Here is an 18,873-nt window from a genome sequence, read left to right on the forward strand (position 1 = left end):
GTTTGAATGACGAGGATTTGCAACGATAGACGAGATATAAGAAAATTCGCAGACGGTGATTCGCACGATCCAGCAAGAGGCAAACCAAGACCTTCCGGAAGTGGAAACGGCATTGGGAGCGGTGTATCAGTTCTGGAGGAGAGGCTATCGACAGCTAATGAGGCCTAAGAAAGACGATGTTGGACTCAGAACGCCAGGAGTATATAAAATACCGTGTGGGTGTGGACAGTCCTATATCGGACGGACTGGGCGAACTGTTGAACAGTGCCGTGTGGAACACGGGAGAAGTTTTCACTTACGGTATGCTGAGAAAACAGCGGTGACGGAACATATTTTACAAAACGGACACCGTATTGCATTTGCCGGGACATCTGTTATTAAGCGTACTACTAATTTTTGGGACAGTGTTACAAAAGAGGCGATCGAGTTAAAAATTTCTGACAACAACATAAATAAAGACGGCGGTCTGAAGCTAAGCACAGCTTGGAAGCCGGCCATCGGAAAACTGAAGCGGGTGCGGCAAGCGCGCACTGAAAACATTACCATATATTTCGCTGGAGCGAGTACCAGTGACGTCACTGAAGACAGCGCGGCTATATAAGGGCAGCAGCAGCAATCATTCGACAGTCAGCACTTGATAATGGCCGAGGAGAAGTCGGCCGAAAGCTTGTGGATTGTAAACCACTGGACGCGGCTGGAAGTCCGAGAAACTATGCATTCGTATATAAAGATATGTAGTTTTGGTACAGTATATAAATACCGTATTGACTAGTAGGATTACAGAGAGTATTGGTAACACTGGTAGGGAAAGAAACATAAATTAACGTATGGGAGAGAAACTGGGAGCAGAGGGCTTCTCATTGTTTTTCTTGTTCGTTTGTTTTGGACATAATTAGAACCGCACATCGTTCAATTCAGTCCATGATATTCTTTATATCCGTAGAAAATATAAACTGCATTGCACAAGTAATAAAAATTAGTTGATCGCTTATCTTCTACTCTTCTAAGAAAAGGAAAGGAACTAATGATATCAGCTCCATCGGGTCGGGACTTTACAGGTATGTGGAATCAGCGCCGACGAGTGAAAATGCGTGCCGGGCCGCAGGTGGAACCTGAGATCTGTGGGTTACAGGGCACTTACATTAACCATTACGCAACCAGGAGACAGTGCTTGTTGCAAATGCTGAGGCTATTTCGGCACGCCCTTTGACCGACGCACTCCCACCTAGAGCCACCTGTCCACAGTTCCCGTACACGTCCTTCACGCTCGCTAATTTTAGATTCCCACTGGAGGTCGAACGTAAAAGCTCACCCACACTGAACGTTGTGGATTCATTGCCCATCGAGGCAAATCAGCTATGTGAATGTGTGGTGTCTGTTCTTTCGGACATGTCGACGCATTGATATATAATTATATTTGTCTGTTTTACACTCAATAGATATTCATCGTCCTTTTATTGATAATAAGTGCAAAAGCTGTTTATGAATAACAGAAACCTACTGTATTATTTTATATAGCCTCGACAATGTATTAAAACTGATGTTTGATATGTTTCCGTTTTGAGTTCTTTTTTGTCTTTAAGAGGAAATTGCGTTTTCTAGCACTATATAATATCTGTATTTTTTTCATTAATTTTTACTAAATCTCTCTGTGTCACGTTACAAGTCATCAATGTTCGAATAAAAACATAACCAAACACTGACAATGTTAATTTTGTTGTAAATACTGTTTATTTTTAAGTAAGAGCAGAACGCTGACTATGCAGAAAAAAATGTTCCGTGGATAACGCTGCGTTTTATACACTACTGGCCATTAAAATTGCTACACCACTAAGATGACGTGCCACAGACGCGAAATTTAACCGACAGGAAAAAAATGGCTCTGAGCACTATGCGACTTAACTTCTGAGGTCATCAGTCGCCTAGAACTTAGAACTAATTAAACCTAACTAACCTAAGGACACCACACACATCCATGCCCGAGGCAGGATTCGAACCTGCGACCGTAGCGGTCACGCGGTTCCAGACCGAAGCGCCTTTAACCGCACGGCCACACCGACCGGCAACCGACAGGAGGAAGATGCTGTGATACGCATATGATTAGCTTTTCAGAGCATTCACACAAGGTTGGCGCCGGTGGTGACACCTACAACGTGCTGACATGATTTCTCATACACAAACAGCAGTTGACCGGCTGCTCGCGTTGGTCGAGATCTAATAACTGTTAGCAGAATATGGAATCGGTGGGTTCAAGAGGATAATACGGAACGCCATGCTGGATCCCAACGGCCTCGAATCACTAACAGTCGAGATGACAGGCATCTTATCTGCATGGCTGTAACGGATCGTGAAGCCACGTCTCGATCCCTGAGTCAACAGATGGGCACGTTTGCAAGACAACAACCATCTGCACGAACAGTACGACGATATTTGCAGCAGTATGGACTATCAGCTCGGAGACCATGGCTGCGGTTACCCTTGACGCTGCATCACAGACAGGAGCGCCTGTGATGGTGTACTCAACGACGAAACTGGGTGCACGAATGGCAAAACGTCATTTTTCGGATGAATCCAGGTTCCGTTTACAGCATCGTGATGGGCGCATCCGTGTTTGGCGACATCGCGGTGAACGCACATTGGAAGAGTGTATTCGTAATCGCCATACTGGCGTACCACCCGGCTTGATGGTATGGGGTGCCATTGGTTACACGTCTCGATCACCTCTTGTTCGCACTGACGGCACTTTGAACAGTGGACGTTACATTTAAGATGTGTTACGACCCGTGGCTCCACCCTTCATTTGATCCCCGCGAAACCCTACATTTCAGTAGGTTAATGCACGATCGCATTTTGCAGGTCCCGTACCGGCCTTTCTGGATACAGAAAATGTTCGACTGCTGCCCTGGCCAGCACTTTCTCCAGATCTCTCACCAATTGAAAACGTCTGGTCAAAGGTGGCCGAGCAACTGGCTCGTCACAATACGCCAGTCACTACTCTTGATGAACTGTGGTATCGTGTGGAAGCTGCATGGGCAGCTGTACCTGTGCACGCCATCCAAGCTCTGTTTGACTCAATGCCCAGGGTTATCAAGGCCGTTATTACGGCCAGAGGTGGCTGTTCTGGGTACTGATTTCTCAGGATCTATGCACCCAAATTGGGTGAAAATGTAATCACACGTCAGTCATAGTATAATATATTTGTCCAATGAATACCCGTTTATCACATGAATTTCTTCTTGGTGTAGCAATTTTAATGGCCAGTAGTGTAATATCCTCATTCAGTTTCTAGACAATTCATCCCTTCCAGTTTCTAAGGAAATCTAGTAAGAGACTGATCACATACCCAAACAAAGCGATCTAAATGAGGTAATGTATAGGTAACGTGGGTACTATCTTACCTTACGAAGACTACTGGGAACACTACCTTCGTCTACGCTTACTTACTATAGTTTATGGTATCCTAGTTTTACAGCTGTAGCTCATGTCTCGCCAGACCTGTGTCAGGAATGCCGCTTTTTTTTCCCTTACTAAATGTCTGGCCGTCTGGGGCTGCAGCTACTGTCGATTTCATTTCTGACCAATACTGACCATTACCATAAATTAGGACGAAGTTCATGGTAACGAGTAGGTGCGGCCTCTTGTTAGTAGGTGTGAGGACAGAGCCGTGAGGGCCCATCTGCCACTGTTTGCACCATAATATCCGATTCCAATTACTTTGCCTTTAAAATTTAGAAATTACATTTTTGCGAAAAGTCTGAATCCCGAAAGTAATAAGCTTTATACCACCATAGCGCTCTTTTTCAATGATTTTGAATGCCATTACAAAATGTCCTCCTCATAAAACATAGGCCTACTTGCTTCAATATTTCGCTTTATGTGAGAGTTATGAAATTTATAGAACAAACTTACATGTTAATCTGGGTACTGTCATTTTTCGAAAACCTCCTATCTGCATCTCGAACCGTTTGTGAAACAAAAGGGGGTGTTACTCCTTACGAGAGTCACCCTGATAGATAACACTTCTTATAGTGATGGATCGAGTGCTCCAGGTGAATGCCTTAGAATTAGAATGCTGAACCGCATCCACTAACATTTGCGTCAAATGGAAGATATTTTGGTATAACGTGTTTCGTACATGAGTGATCATGAGTGATATGCATTCTTTAGATGATATTTACTTACAAGATAAAAAAACTATGTAATTTGCTTAATAAAAGTATACATTTGACTAAAGACGTGATAGAAGGAATAGTGACTGGTTAGAATATCCTGACATCTTCAGAAAAATTCAAGTACTGGCAAGAGAAAACCGACATAGTAGTCACTACGTCAAAAGTATTTCCCCAAAGTTACTAGCCTCTGTTGTAAAGTATTTTGTTTTAAAAATATTTTTTTCCGGATCGACTGGTTACCGTTCAGTGGCTGCGCATGCGCGTTGCAGCTGCTGTGGCGGCGCCGGAGCGATCGGCACGCAGTCGACGGCTGGCGCCGCGCCGGGTAGGCAACCAGCAGGCCACACTGCTTCCTTCGCTTCTCTCGCCCTTACATCCGACGCCGGTAGCCGCGAAAGCGGTGGCGGCGAGCTGTTTCGGCCAACGTCTTCACACACACAGCGGCGACCATCGTCTGCCAAATTCAGCTGGCACCATGGATATACGTCTCCCACAAGGTATCGTAATCTGTTTACGATCGTACTTAGACATAACTTCAGTATCTGGTTAGCTTCTGAGTATATGCATGACATAGGCAGCACCGTAGAGCGGAATTGCAGGGTAAATAAGGTGAAAAATTTAGTGTTGCAACTTAAAAATGAGCTCTGATGTTAGACGATAATAGTATTTTATTCGCAGCTCTGACGGTAGCAGTATTTAACCATCAAACCGATGGGCGCAGCCGCAAGTAATTTCATTTCAACGTCTTGCAACCATGTCTTGCAGTATGTGATTGCCTGACCTGAGTGTAGACATCTGGTACTGCACACATCTAGAAACCTACCAAGGACTTGTCGAATCCAAGCCAAGCAGAATAGTTGCTGTTTTGTCTCTCGAAGAGCAGAAAGTGGCCATAATGTTCATCGGTGCATACTCGCTACTTCGGTCGTAGACATATATTTTGCTGCTCTAACATAAAAACTCGTATATGCCTTTTTGTGTCTCTTTTCCTAATATAATTCCAATTCTGTTAAATACACGTATTTTTGATATGAGGTCAACAAGTTAATGCAAGTTCTTGTGTATTTAGTTTGTCACTTCTGTTTTGTTCAGCTGAGGTTTGCATTCTTACTACATTCATGTTTTTGTGTTGCTTATTCCGCTAATGGGTGTTCTATCTGTTTTCTTCAGCTGGGGTTTCTATTAGTACTACGTTAACGTTTTTGTGTTGCTTATTCCGATAACGTGTGTTCTGTCTCTAGGATAGCGCGACCGTTGAGAATGGACTTTGGCGCAAAACATTTTCAATATGAGAAAAGTTTATAGCACTGCCACAGATGTGTGAAAATGGCATAATTTAGAATCTGTTCATTTGTTCAAAACTTTTTTTTCTAGAGATAATTGTACTGGTTTTCACTTTCGTAGCTGCTGTAAATGGGTTCTGAATTCATTCACCATTTACTATATCGCGAAAAATGTATTTTCATTTATAATCGTATAATATTTCGCGTAGACATACGTGTAATTAGAAATAATGTGTTAAATGTGGGTGGTCACTTTGGAAGTTAACACAGGCTGCTTCCCAGTTTTTACTCAACTGATTTCGCAGTTGTAGTATATTCTACTGTAATCTTCAGGCTTTCCACACCAACTGCGACAATCCTATTGGAGTGGAAATCGAGAAATGCTTGTTCGATTAGTTACGGAGTGTGTGTTTCTGAACTGGGATGTATAACTTTTTTTTTCCTTGCTTTCCACGTTCTAATGACTTTTAGCTTATGAGAAAATGGCAGCCGTACGCGTAATGAATGGAATTACACTTTCTACTAATGACATCCTGTACAATTAGCTTCTAGTGTCTCTCTCTTAATCTGCCATTGCCATAGCTTTCCTGTATCTTTTTCGAGTTCGTCTCTGTCTCCCTCTTCATCCTATGCAAACTATCCGGATCAAAAGCACTAAAAATATCAACGATCAGTGCTACATTGTTTTAGTTATATACTGTATACTGAACCCTCTGTTGCTATGTTCGCTAGTCTTAAAGAGCTTTAAAAAAAAGTCGCACAAACCTGTTCGCTCTTCCAGAAAGCAATTTTCAAAGCGCTCATTCCCTATCCATGCTTAGTTTTCCATGTCCACTTAATTTTGAGATCGCTCTGTACTATCACAAATAAAATTCTCCCAGTTGTTTTTTCAATTTACACACTTTCTGTGTTGACTTCTTTACACTGGTAAGGTGACTGTTTGAGGAAATTATTTTTTAATGTTTGAATCTCTTACATTTCTTTTACTGTGGAATACATTCTTTGGCTACCGTGGGTTATATTGAATGTTCTCTGTCTGTGCCACAAATAATATGGTAAGAAAAGAGAAAAAATTCTTGACTTTTTTCTATTTTGTCCACTGTGTATGCAGGGTCTTCAGGCTATAGGTGTACATATTCATTAGCTTATATTTCAGTACCATTTTTGGCACGACAGATCTCGAAAAGATACATCAGTTTTCACCCCACAATAGCATGACGAGTGTTATGGCTTCTACCTAGGCGTAATCCCTTTTCTCAAATCTACCAAATCTTGAACCGTTGTCTCAGATCTATCATATCTTGAATCCTTGTTCTGGAAACAGTGTCCTTCATAAAGCCTCGTGCAGTGAAATCGAGCGGAGTCAGAATGAGAGACCGAGGGGGCCAGGCAGTGGGATCCCTTCTCCTTCCAAGCCAACGCTCAGGTAAATTCTCATGGAGAAATGTTGTACATCCCCATGATACCGAGTTGGGTACTATCTTTCTGGAAAATGACGTCGGGACTAATCTGTGGAATTGCACAGTTCGCCAACGTGTCGAGGTATTAGGTGTGCTTCGTCACTGGCGCGCATGCGCCTTACAGGTCAGCGCTGTTCACGAAATGGTGAGGATTGTATCCTGGAGAGTGTCTCTATCAACTGCGTATTTACCCACGAATATAAAAAGTCGAGTTCCTTCGCTATATTGATTTGTATAACTCCGACACCTTCTGTTTGTCTCTCCATTTATTCGCTTTCTCTGTCACTTGTAGCATTTATTCGCCATTCCATGTGCTTCCGACATTTTCTTTGCTGTTCCTCGGACAGGCCGTTCAACTTCACGTCGCTCATTAATTTCTCTGATACATTTTCTGCCTTTAACTCCTTACTTCGAAGATATAAAATAAACGTAATACACCAGCTTTCGTGACTCATTACTATTAATTTGCTTTTTTAAGCATTATTTCTGTGTTTTACCCCTGTTTTGCTGCTGATTCTTAGCTTCACACTTCACTTGAAGTTATAGAAAGATTTCATTTAGTGTCCTTTGTGGATATTTGAGCTAACTTTTTAGTCACTTCATAACTTACCTATAACATCCGTCTCTACGCCCTAGCGCGTCATTTGAAGTTCTGCGCATATAGGGAACGTTTTACAGCTTTACTCTAACATGCGTGTGAAAAAAGTAATGGTGAGCATTTCCTTTCCTTAGAGAAAGACTGCTCTTAAGTTGGCGGTTATCGCGTCGTAGGCATGCACTCGATCCTCTGAACGAGATGGATACCTTTTTCTACACTGAAAAGACATGGGGAATTATACGTCCAATGAATGCCAAAGAGAGCGAAGGAAACATACAGGGTGGTTTGAAACCCTCTGAAAAGCTTGTCAGGTTGTTAGAGTGTAGGTTGTTCTGCGAAATAATTGTTAAGGAAAAAATTCAATACGCTGCGCCTTCTCCGTGTTAATTAGCATTGATGTTAGCCATGCAGGCCGTTGCGCACACAAATTCAAGCGGTGCACGAGATACATTTAATGTCAGCTTTTCTCATAGCGCAGATGATGGCGCACGAGACTGCTCAGCATTAGGCTCGGTTTCGAACCTTACTACCCGCCCATGTTCAAAAAACGTGTATCAGTTCCTAGTGGACCAAACAGCTGACGTCATCGGTCCCTAGACTTACAGACTACTTAAACTAACTTATGGGAAGAACAAAACACACACACACACTCATGCTCGAGGGAGGACTCGAACCTCCGGCGGGAGGGGCAGCCCAATCAGTGACATGGCGCCTCAAACCGCGCGGCGACTCCGCGCGACCAAGTTCAATTTTTGTATCGCATCTAAAATAATTGGACTCGGCTTTCAGGGCAGGTTTCCCACATTAAAACAAAAAACGTCATATGAGCGTGTCAGAAACGTTTCACTTCTTATTTACTGCTGGCAGCACACTGTGCAGCAACACATTATCTGTTTTCAGCTGTTTGAGTTTCATGTCAATCCTCATAAAATCTCATTAGCTACTGTTGCCACGTGACAGTGTGTGTGGTGTGTGCTGTGATTGGTGTTGAAAAATGAAATAACTTCTTTGCAAGAATGTGTAAAAAAAGTCAATATTCTACTTTAGGGTCGGAGTTTCTGCCATTTTAAACAGACCGGCCTTGTTTTCGGAAAGCTACATTCTTTACCCTGTCATCCTGATTTAGTTTTTCTATGGGTGCCCTAAATTACTTCAGGCAAATGCCGGGATGGTTTCTATTGTAAGACCAAGGCTGACTATCTGTACTGTACTTGTCAAACTAGACTTACACTGACGATCCGAACGATATGAGCACGATTCACTGCGAGACTAAAACCAGCGAGACACGAGACGAATTAAATAACGTTATGTGGCGCTCTACGAGTTTTATGAGATCATTTCCGGCTATTTCTCATTGAGGAACCATTTCGTCACGTGAAACAAAAAAATTAGTTTTGCAATATTTCGGTAACATGCCACATAAAATAGAACCAATAACCAATAGACTGCAAGAACGCTTCCTACGTCACAAGCAGAAGGCAAGACGCCATACTGTGTTTGCCGTCTTTAGAGCAAGCCCAAAATTCGACGCCTTTAATATTACACGTTATGTCCTAAGAATATATGCTGTTTCTAGGCACAAGCATATTGACTGTCTCGAGAACGAATCGTTATTGATGCTATTTGTTGTAACAAAATGACGGGGAAAATCATATTGGTGGTTAAAGAATTTTCGTACTTAGTTATTTTCGCATTATAACTCGCGTGTTGTGAGAATAAGCCATTTTAAGGCACGCATTGAACATTCATGAAAATATGTCATTCTTGTTAGTAGGTGCTGTAATTAAATCTTAATAACATTTCAGCGATTAAAGCCTTAAGAAGATTGTAACATAAAATACGAGATCGATGAAAGTTGACTTTCTGCATAGTGTAGTTGGCTAAAGCGTCACTATCTGCTACAGAAGGTGCATCGTCCCAGTGTATCAAATTTTTTTCTACCTTTGGGTTTCCTAAAGGTTCGTGGGGGTCTCCTCTGAAACTAACACAAATACTTCTGTGTAATGTTTGATGTTCCGTAAATATAAATTTGCTCTCTGTCAGGCGTGAGTTAGTTCAATAAGGTGCACTTTTATAATCTGATGTCCTTCTTGAGTGGACATATATCTTTCATTTTTGTCTTATTACACGTTCACGGATATTGAAGTTTTTATTTATGCACACCACAGACAGAACAACGTGACTAGCATGTTGTCAAGATATGAAACGTATGTTTTAATATAGCTAATGTAGAAATTCTACACGTGACTATTTCCTTAAACAGACTGTATGGTTTGCGAACGAAATAAAGCCGACAAGTATCGCTGCAGAGCTCTGAGAGCACAAAATCACGTTAACCAGTTTGTGATGTGTGCAAACTGTGTTGTCTCGTGACAACCCTTCTGCATGCACGTCAGTGTTAGCTGATGTGTCCCTTTTTTTCTTTGTTTATTGTTATTTCATTCTCTTTGCCACATTTGGATGGGGGTGGGCTGTCAGCAGCTGTCCGCTCTAAGCCATGTGAAGAAATTTATAATAAGAATTAGGTACAAAATGTAGGGCTGTTTTTCTATTTTCAATTAAAAATAAGAGACATACAACTAAAACAACGAAGATATATTCATTTTAAAAACAGAGGGTGAAAGGTGAAACGCTTCTGATAAAAAACACTGCACTTCCACTTGAAATCTGAAGAATCTGCACTGGGTAAGAAGTATTGTTGGAGGAGAGGATATGATCTGTAAGGTTGAGAGGTGCGTGTAAAAAGATAGGGGTCTATTACGTAGGAATACTATGGGGATAGGTGAATAGTGGAAAATACAGTGAGTGGGAAAGACAGAGGGTGAGGAGTAGTGTGTTGTATAGGTAGGGCAGTGGTTACAAAAGGAAATAAGTAGGTACGGAAAAAGAGGGAAAAGGAGAGAGGAGACATGATGTACAGGTGGGAAATGGTTACTCCCTCGTCCTGTCTGCCGACGGCTTAAGTATCGCGTGGTGCGGGCACATAACACGGCAGGGATTGTGCACCCGTAATGCCACGGGCACATAACACGGTAGGACATGTATTTAAGAGATGAATGGAGAAATATTGTAACAAAGATATGGGACGCAAATGGAGAAATGCACTGACATGAGGAATTTTGGCTAAGGGCAGATGGTTATGGCCCATCTCCTGGAAACAAGCATCTCGAAACAGCCAATTTAGTCGGCTGTTCGCGTGCTGTTGTGATGGAAAGTGGTTTAAGGACGATAAAATATGAGTATGCAACAGGGTGTTGGATGTTTTCACCTCAACAGAGAACGTGGAGGTTGGACGTTTGTCCGCTTTATAAAGAGAGATTGGTTGTTATTTGTGGCAGATATGTCAGAGTACAGTACTGGTCTAAGAACAAATGTTTCGGAGAGCAACGTCCAGGGCATTGTTGAACATGTGGCTCCGTAGCAGACGACACCCACATGTTCCCATATTGACCTAACGCCATCGTCGATTACAGACATGGAATCATCGAAAACGGACCATTGATCAATGGAAAGGTGTCGCCCAGTCGGATAAATCACGTTTCTCATTACACTAGATCGATGGTCGTTTTCGGATACGCTGTCACCCAGGTGAATTGTTCGACGAAACATTTATGGCACAAGAGAATAAGGACTTTCGGACGGCACTGTTATGTAAAACATTCTCAGCCTTCTCGCCTCGTCAGTTTAGGGTGCAACCTCGAGCTTTCGACTATTACCTCCATCGTGTTAGTTAAAAGCAGTTGCTTCTGGTGAAGACTATGATGGTAATCGTTGAAATCTCGAGGTTTTACCCTGAATTAACGCGTCAAGAAGTCCGAGACTGATTTATGCAACATTTATGGCATAACGTGACTAAAAGAAGGGATTGGTCGACAGGACATATCCTGTGGCATCGTGGAATAATCAGTGATGGAATGAGGTAGGTAGGTTTAATTGGATGTAGACTTCAGTCGCTACTCAGACATCAAGAGGCTTGTACAAGACAGACAACGTGAAGAACTGCTTCAAACAAGACTGAAGCCAACAACAACAACAACAACACAAGATAGCAGGTATCCTTTTAAAAGTGATATGTAGATGAATAAAACTACTATTACCACTAATAGCGGAAAATGTTCGCAGTGTCTTCTTGTTGATCCTCCAGAAACATGAGATTCTTCCATTATGCACTGTTGTACCATTTCAGAGATTCCCATATGTTACCGAAAGTTTACACTAAACTGAACTAGAGTCCAATGAAGATTAATCACAACATGTTTATTGTCTAGAGTACTATAATGGACGATAATGAAATTAAAACTGATACTTATAGTACAGTCGGTGAAAGAAGATCCCTGACAGTTGCAGTTGACTTGAAACACAGCTGCTTCCCTCACCTACCTCAAACAATTATGTACCGCTATTTCGAGTACATTTCTATGGCAACGTCTCAGTGTTGTCGCAGCTCTGTAGAAAACTTTTGTGTCGTCAGCAGCCGTTGCGGTTCACAGTTGGAAGCTGGCAACAGCGCAGCCAGGTGCTAGAGAACTTCTTCCGCCGTGAGTCGGTATGTATCGTCTCAAAATACCCCTTGAGCGGGATGGCGATTTGCTATTGAAAGACTCACATGCCGAACGCACATTTCTGTTTTGGTTTACAAGGTCGCCCATTACACAACATACTATCCAAAGTTGCAGCACACACTGGTACAACCTGACTGTTAATAATAGGCCTCATCTGTGTTAAGACAGATAATTAGGCTAAACAATGTAGAGTCGTACTAAGAAAATCCTGGGCCCCTGGCAGAACAACCCCCCCCCCCCCAATTCTGCTCCTGTAAAACTAACTGCACACTTTTTTATCTATGTAGATGTAGCAAATTTTATAGTCCAGTAAGTAGGTTTAACAAAAACGAAGCACAGAGAAATAGATAAAAGAATCATGTGGGTTAAACGGTTAACTAACAATAAAGCCTAAGACCTCTAGTTGGCTAGTATGGATTTCATTTGCTGTAGAATACATTAGTAAGGCCTATTTACAGTGGTGTTACAACACCAGATGCTTGGATAATACAGCTGATGACCAATGGAGAGCATATGCATATTCACTAGAGGGTTCTGTAAGCGCAATGACTAACAGTTCCTGCAGTGTTATTAATCAGCCACACAAGGCGTATCCTTGAATTCTTCTTCAATTACACGGCAAATCCCACCAGCCGAAACTTGGGAGCTGCAAGAATACTGTCTCGAGGAGTAAATAAATCACACCTTTTCTTCATGTGTTCTGCTAGCGTTCTCCACTGTCGTGTCTTGCTCCACTCCATAGTTGGTACAAATCGGCAACATTCGGATGCCTTTAGTCAGATAGTATATTTCCATCAGCACCTGCTTGCCGGCCTTTGAGATACTAAGAACCCGCCGCAATAAGGACTCTGTTATTGAACAGGAGCGAGCTGTGTAGGCGGCCTTATTAGTCCCTCTTTATGATACTGCATGGGCGAAATACACTGCGACAGCAGCGCTCGTTTACCGTCGCGGACCGATGGAATTACGGGAGACACAAACTATAAACACTGACTTTAAAACTTTTTTTTTTCTTTTTCGGTCAGTTGTAGCGCCCCCTGAGTGCCTGCGCTCTTGAGGGCAGGGGCAATCTCGCCTCCCTTCGGTACGGCCCTGAACGGGTCAAGTAGGTAGTCAGCCTGTTAGATCGCGCCTTCCTAACAACGAGAAATCGCTCACGAAAGTGTGAATAAACGAAATAAACTGCGAAAGGATTCCAAGATTGCAGCTTCGAATCTTGTCATGGTCACCAAATATAAAGGGGGGTGATAAAAAATGAATAAAACGAAAAGTTATACCTGACATTGTTGCTCTGTAAGTAGCGTCACAGCATATACTGTTCAAGTTCTAAAAGAGTGCACTGGTACGTAACTTTTATTAATGTCATTGATATGTTACTAACTTTTCACAGCCATGTGAAATGCTGTAATACGAAATACCCACACGGGGCTATAATACTATTCGGCAAATAACTACGGACTATACAGCGACCGTTTCGTAAAGTTCAGTGGCAATATAAAGAAAGATTCAAATCGTTGTTATACCCTAACAGCATTGCTGTAAGGGAGTGAATCTTGGGTAGTGAAAATTAAAGATAACATAAGTTACAGACGAATGAAATGAACATAGCAGGATACAGGAAGTTAGATTGTAAAAGAAATATACATGTTAGAAGAAATTGAAAATGTCTGACGTAAACGAAAACGTTGAAGAAAATAGACAGAACTTGGTATCCCATCTATAGCGAATAGAGGAGTCAAAATTTGCACTAGATATTTGACAATATATTCCGGAAGGTAAAAGATGCATTGGAACATCAGCAAAAAGACGTAATAACCAAATGTAACTGGAAGAAACAGAGCAAGGCCTAACGGATTACAGACGAAGAAGAGAAGAGAGCAGTTCGTCGTTAATATTGATTTTCACCTTTTATCAACCCCGGACGTGGTGTCTGGTTGTAAAGCGATTGTCTGGATACTAACGTAAGCGAGGTCGAATTGTAGCTTGGCCAGAGAAATTGTCACCTTGTTTGCAATCTAGCCTCCACCTCCAAACACGTGAGGAATATCCAGGAATGACACATGGCTTGAATTCCACATTAAAATGCAGTTGCACTTTAGCCAGTTAGATAAATGGTGTTGATTAAGGACACTCAAAACTTGTACTCGGTCGTTGAACCACATACTGTGCAAAACCTAAGGACGAAAGTAATTTTCACATGATGTGTCACTGCCAGGGAACACAGCTGGATGAAACTAAAACCTTACATAGAAAGAACTACTACGATATGACACGGAAGGTAGGTGAAATAAAATGCAATGGGACGAACAGAAATGATACATTTATTATATATGTCGGTAGTATCTGCTCGCGAAAGAACAGTTACCGTTGATGACCATGCAGCTTTGCTAGAATGAAATGATCTAGTTGCAAACAGCCGTTGATACACTTCATTGGGGACAAGTTGAAAATGTGTGCCCCAACCGGGACTCGAACCCGGGATCTCCTGCATACATGGCAGACGCTCTGTCCATCTTTTTTTTTTTTTTTTCATTATGTTCGTTGTTGATCGTTGGGATTGCTCGTTGCGGACATCACGTGACATCCATTATGGTTCGTTTTGTTGATCCTTCCACACAGTTTTTTATTACAGAGACCAACCAGCTCTCTGACCGAACACGCTGAGCTACCGTGCCGGCAAACACTCCCACATGTCCACACCACTACAGTCGTCATACGACTAATAGATGTTTGCCCATCATACTCATTACTCGTGGCAGATTGATCTACCAAGTCCCGTACGAGTTCGGGCATAGCGTGTGCGTTCGCACAAGAAGGTCAATGGCCGGGAAGCCATATTTTAACTATATATGACGGTAGTACCTGTTCGCGAAAGAACAGTTACTGTTGATGACCATGCAGCTTTGCGGTGCACACATTTTCAACATGCCCCCAATTAAGTATATCAGCTCCTGTTTGCAGCTAGGGTGTCCATTTAATTATCATTTGATACATTTATTCTTTAACAATAATAACACTGGAGACACTGTGATTCATGATGGTCCCCTAGACATTACAGAAAGTGCGACATAATTCTTAACATGGTGTGTGGTCACCATGGAAGGACTGCATGCATGCTCATATGGCGAGGAGTGGGAATACGTAATGCACACAGGAACATTGTGGAACTGGGTCGTTGCGGTGGACCTAGTATTATGGTGTGGGGAGGCATAATGTTGTGTGTATGGAGTGACCTCCAAATCTTTGAACACGGTACAATCAGCGCTTAACGTTAATGTGACACTGTACTCCTTCCCCACTTGCGTCTTTTCAGGGATGCCTTCGGCCCCGAATTCATTTTTACGGATGAGAATGCGCAGACGCATCGAAGAGCGCAGGTGGAGGAGATCTCGGAACAAGAGGATATTCGGCGAATGGTCTGGTCTGCCCGTCTCCTGAACTTAGATCTTATCGAGCACGTGTGGGATGCAGTTTGGATACGTACTGCTGCACGTACAGACGCACCAACGACCGTCCAGCAGGTGTCTACCACACTGGGGGAGGGATGGGATGCCCAACCACGAGAACAGCTTACCAACATTGCGGCCAGCATGGGAGCACGTCGAAGAGCATGCACTGCCGTCCGTGTTGATCACACTCACAATTAAAAACCATGTCCTGCCTTTTGTAACGTCGAGGAAGCCCCACTGTGGAACTACTGCCAGAAAATGTCAGCCAATCAGCGATGGGCACGTGGAGGTCCGTCCGATAAACGAATGTGCTTCGGTACGCCTAGCAATGTGATTTTGTAGCTATTGCCGTACAGCTTATTATTGTAGTAAATTATTGGCGTCATGGTACTTCTAGTGTAGTTGATTTAGTAGTAAAGCTTTATGCAGTAAACGTCAGAAACAAGCGGCGCTATAAGTAACCAGCCGTAGATAGGAATCTACAGTTTGTCTGCCTTTGACTGTTCGGGTGAAACATCTGATTTAATTAGCAAATGTACTATTTAGCATAACAGGTGTTAGATGACACAAATTGGTTTAAATGCAGAAACTGAAATTCAAAAATCACTCGAGAAAACTAAGGCTTTTCCAAATGTGAAATATTCCAAGGTACAACTTGGTCATGTATCTAGGAACAAATATTCGACTCAAATTTAAAGGCATTGCAATCAGAAAAATCGTGCCAACACTCTATTTAGTTGAATATCTGTTACATTTTTCTCTGCTTGAAGGGATACTGAGTTCGAATATAATAAATTTCCTTCAGATAGAAAAGCTCCTATCTACAAATCAGCGTAGATTTACGAAGCATCGCTCGTGCAAAGCACAGCTTGCCATTTTCTCACGTGACATCTTGCAAACCATGAATGGAGAACAACAGACAGTTTGCATATACCTTGATTTCCGGAAAGCGTTGGACACGTAGACCCACTGCAGACTGATGCGAAGATTCGGGCGCACGGCTTATGTTCCAAGAGATGTGAGTGGTTCAAAGACTTCTGAAGCAGCAGGACCCAGTACGTTGCCGTCGATGGTGAGTGCACTTCAGAGACAAGGTTATCGTCAGGAGTGTCCCAGGGAAGTGTGATATGAATGACCTTATTCGCTACATACGTAAATGACCTGACGGACAGGGTGCGCAGCAATTTACGGCTGTTAGCTGAAGATGTTGTAGTGTATGGGAAAGTGCCGTCGTTGAGTGACTATAGAGTGTAGAAAGTGGAATAGGAAGAATTTACAGGAGACGTGGCGATAGGCAGGTTGCTCTAAGTGTAGAATAATGTAATTTAATGCGGACCAGTAGGAACAATACTTCTGTAACGTTCCAATACAGCCTTAGGAGGCTGCTGCTCGACACAGTCACATCGGTTAAATATCTCGGCGTAACGTTCCAAAGTGATACGAAATGAGACGAGTGCGTAAGGACGGTAGTAGGGAAGGCGAACGCCAGACTTCGATTTACTGTGAGAATTTTGTGAAAGTATAAACCAGCCGTAAAGGAGTGCGGTCCATTCTTGAGTATTGTTCGAGTGTTTGGGATGCTCACCAGGCCGGATTGAACGACGACATCTAAGCAGCTCATAGGCGCGCTGCCAAGTTTGTTACCGGTAGTTTCGATCAGGGCGCAAGTATTACAGAGATGCTTTATGAACTCAAATGGGAATCTATGGAGGGAAGATGACGCTCTTTTCGCAATGCACTGCTGCGGAAATTTGGAGATTCGGCGTTTGGGGCCGACTGCCGAACGATTCTACTGCCGCCAATGTACATTTCACGTACAGATCACTGCAATAAGATTCGAGAAACAAGGGCTCGTTCTATTTAGCAGAGGAACAGAAAAAGAAATGATTACTGGTGGCATGTGGTACCGACTGGCATGCACCGTGCGCTGGCTTGTGGAGTATGTTGTAAATGTTGATTTAGCTGAAGATTTACAACGAACATTTATTCACTAAAATCTTTTTGCGAATGACTCGTCATGTATCGCAGTTTATTAAATCATATTTCATACAATTGTTTTCACCACATTTAATGCAGTGTAGTGAACCATAAATATCTTTTGACTGACAGATGAGAATAAAATTTTTCGTTATACCACATTACAAAGGCTTTTTGTAATGAATAATAAATATTCTCATTTCACGTTTAGAACAAAGAACATAGCATCTGTTTACAATGTGGCTGCGATTTTCTCGTAGGCGCTTTTTGAAAAGGGCGAGTGGTCCGGCGTTGCGAAGTTTCGCTTCAAATGAAAAATGGAAATGAGATGACTGTATGGCAATATTGGCCGGAAGACGCCGTCTGAGAGTGTTCACGCGCTTTGTGTAAGTCTCTCTATCTGACTCCACTTCGAGGACTTGCCCGTCTTTGTGATGAAGACGAGATTAAATGTTTTTTGAGACATCAATCTTCCATCTGTTTTGATGCGGCCGGTCACGGATCCCCCTTTTGAGTTAACCTCATCTCAGAGTAGCACATTCTCCCTACGTCCTCAGTTATTTAGTTATTCCAATCTTCGTCTTCTCTACAGTTTTTACCCTATACAGCTCCCTATAGTACCCTGGCATCTCAACATAATTTCCGTCATCCTGTCCCTTCTTCTCGTCAGTGTTTCCCGATGTTCCTTTCTCCCCTATTCTGTGCAGAACTTCCTCAATCCTTATCTTACCGGCGCATCTAATTTTCAACATTCTTATCTAGTGCATCTTAAACGCTTGGATTCTCTTCTGTTCCGTTTTTCCCAAAGTCCATGATTCACTGTCATGCAGAGCTGTGCGCCAATCACACACTCTCGGAAATTTCTTCCTCAAATTAAAACCGTTGTTTGACATTAGCAGACTTATCTTTGACTATGCTGCTCTGTTTTTCATCTCCTCCTTGCTTCGTCCGTCATGAATGATTTTGCGTCCAAAGTAGGACAGTCGTTACCTCGGGATTAACAGTTTTGATGTTAAGTTTCTCACTACTCTCATCTCCCCTGCTCTCATTTATTTTGTGTTTTTACGATTTACTTTCAATACAACTTCTGTGCCGGCCGCACTGGCCGAGAGGTTCTAGGCGCTTCAGTCTGCAAGCGCGAGACCGCTGCGGTGGCAGGTTCGAATCCTGAATCGGGCTTGGATGTGGGTGATGTCCTTAGGTTAGTTAGGTTTAAGTAGTTCTAAGTTCTAGGGGACTGATGACCTCAGATTTTAAGTCCCATAGTGCTCAGAGCCATTTGAAAAAATTTTGTACCCATTAGACTGTTTATTCCATTCAACAGATCCTGTAATTCTTCGTAACCTTCGCTGAGGGTAGTAATGTCATCAGC

This window comes from Schistocerca americana, chromosome 6 (assembly GCF_021461395.2).
Source record: "Schistocerca americana isolate TAMUIC-IGC-003095 chromosome 6, iqSchAmer2.1, whole genome shotgun sequence".
Taxonomy (NCBI): domain Eukaryota; kingdom Metazoa; phylum Arthropoda; class Insecta; order Orthoptera; family Acrididae; genus Schistocerca; species Schistocerca americana.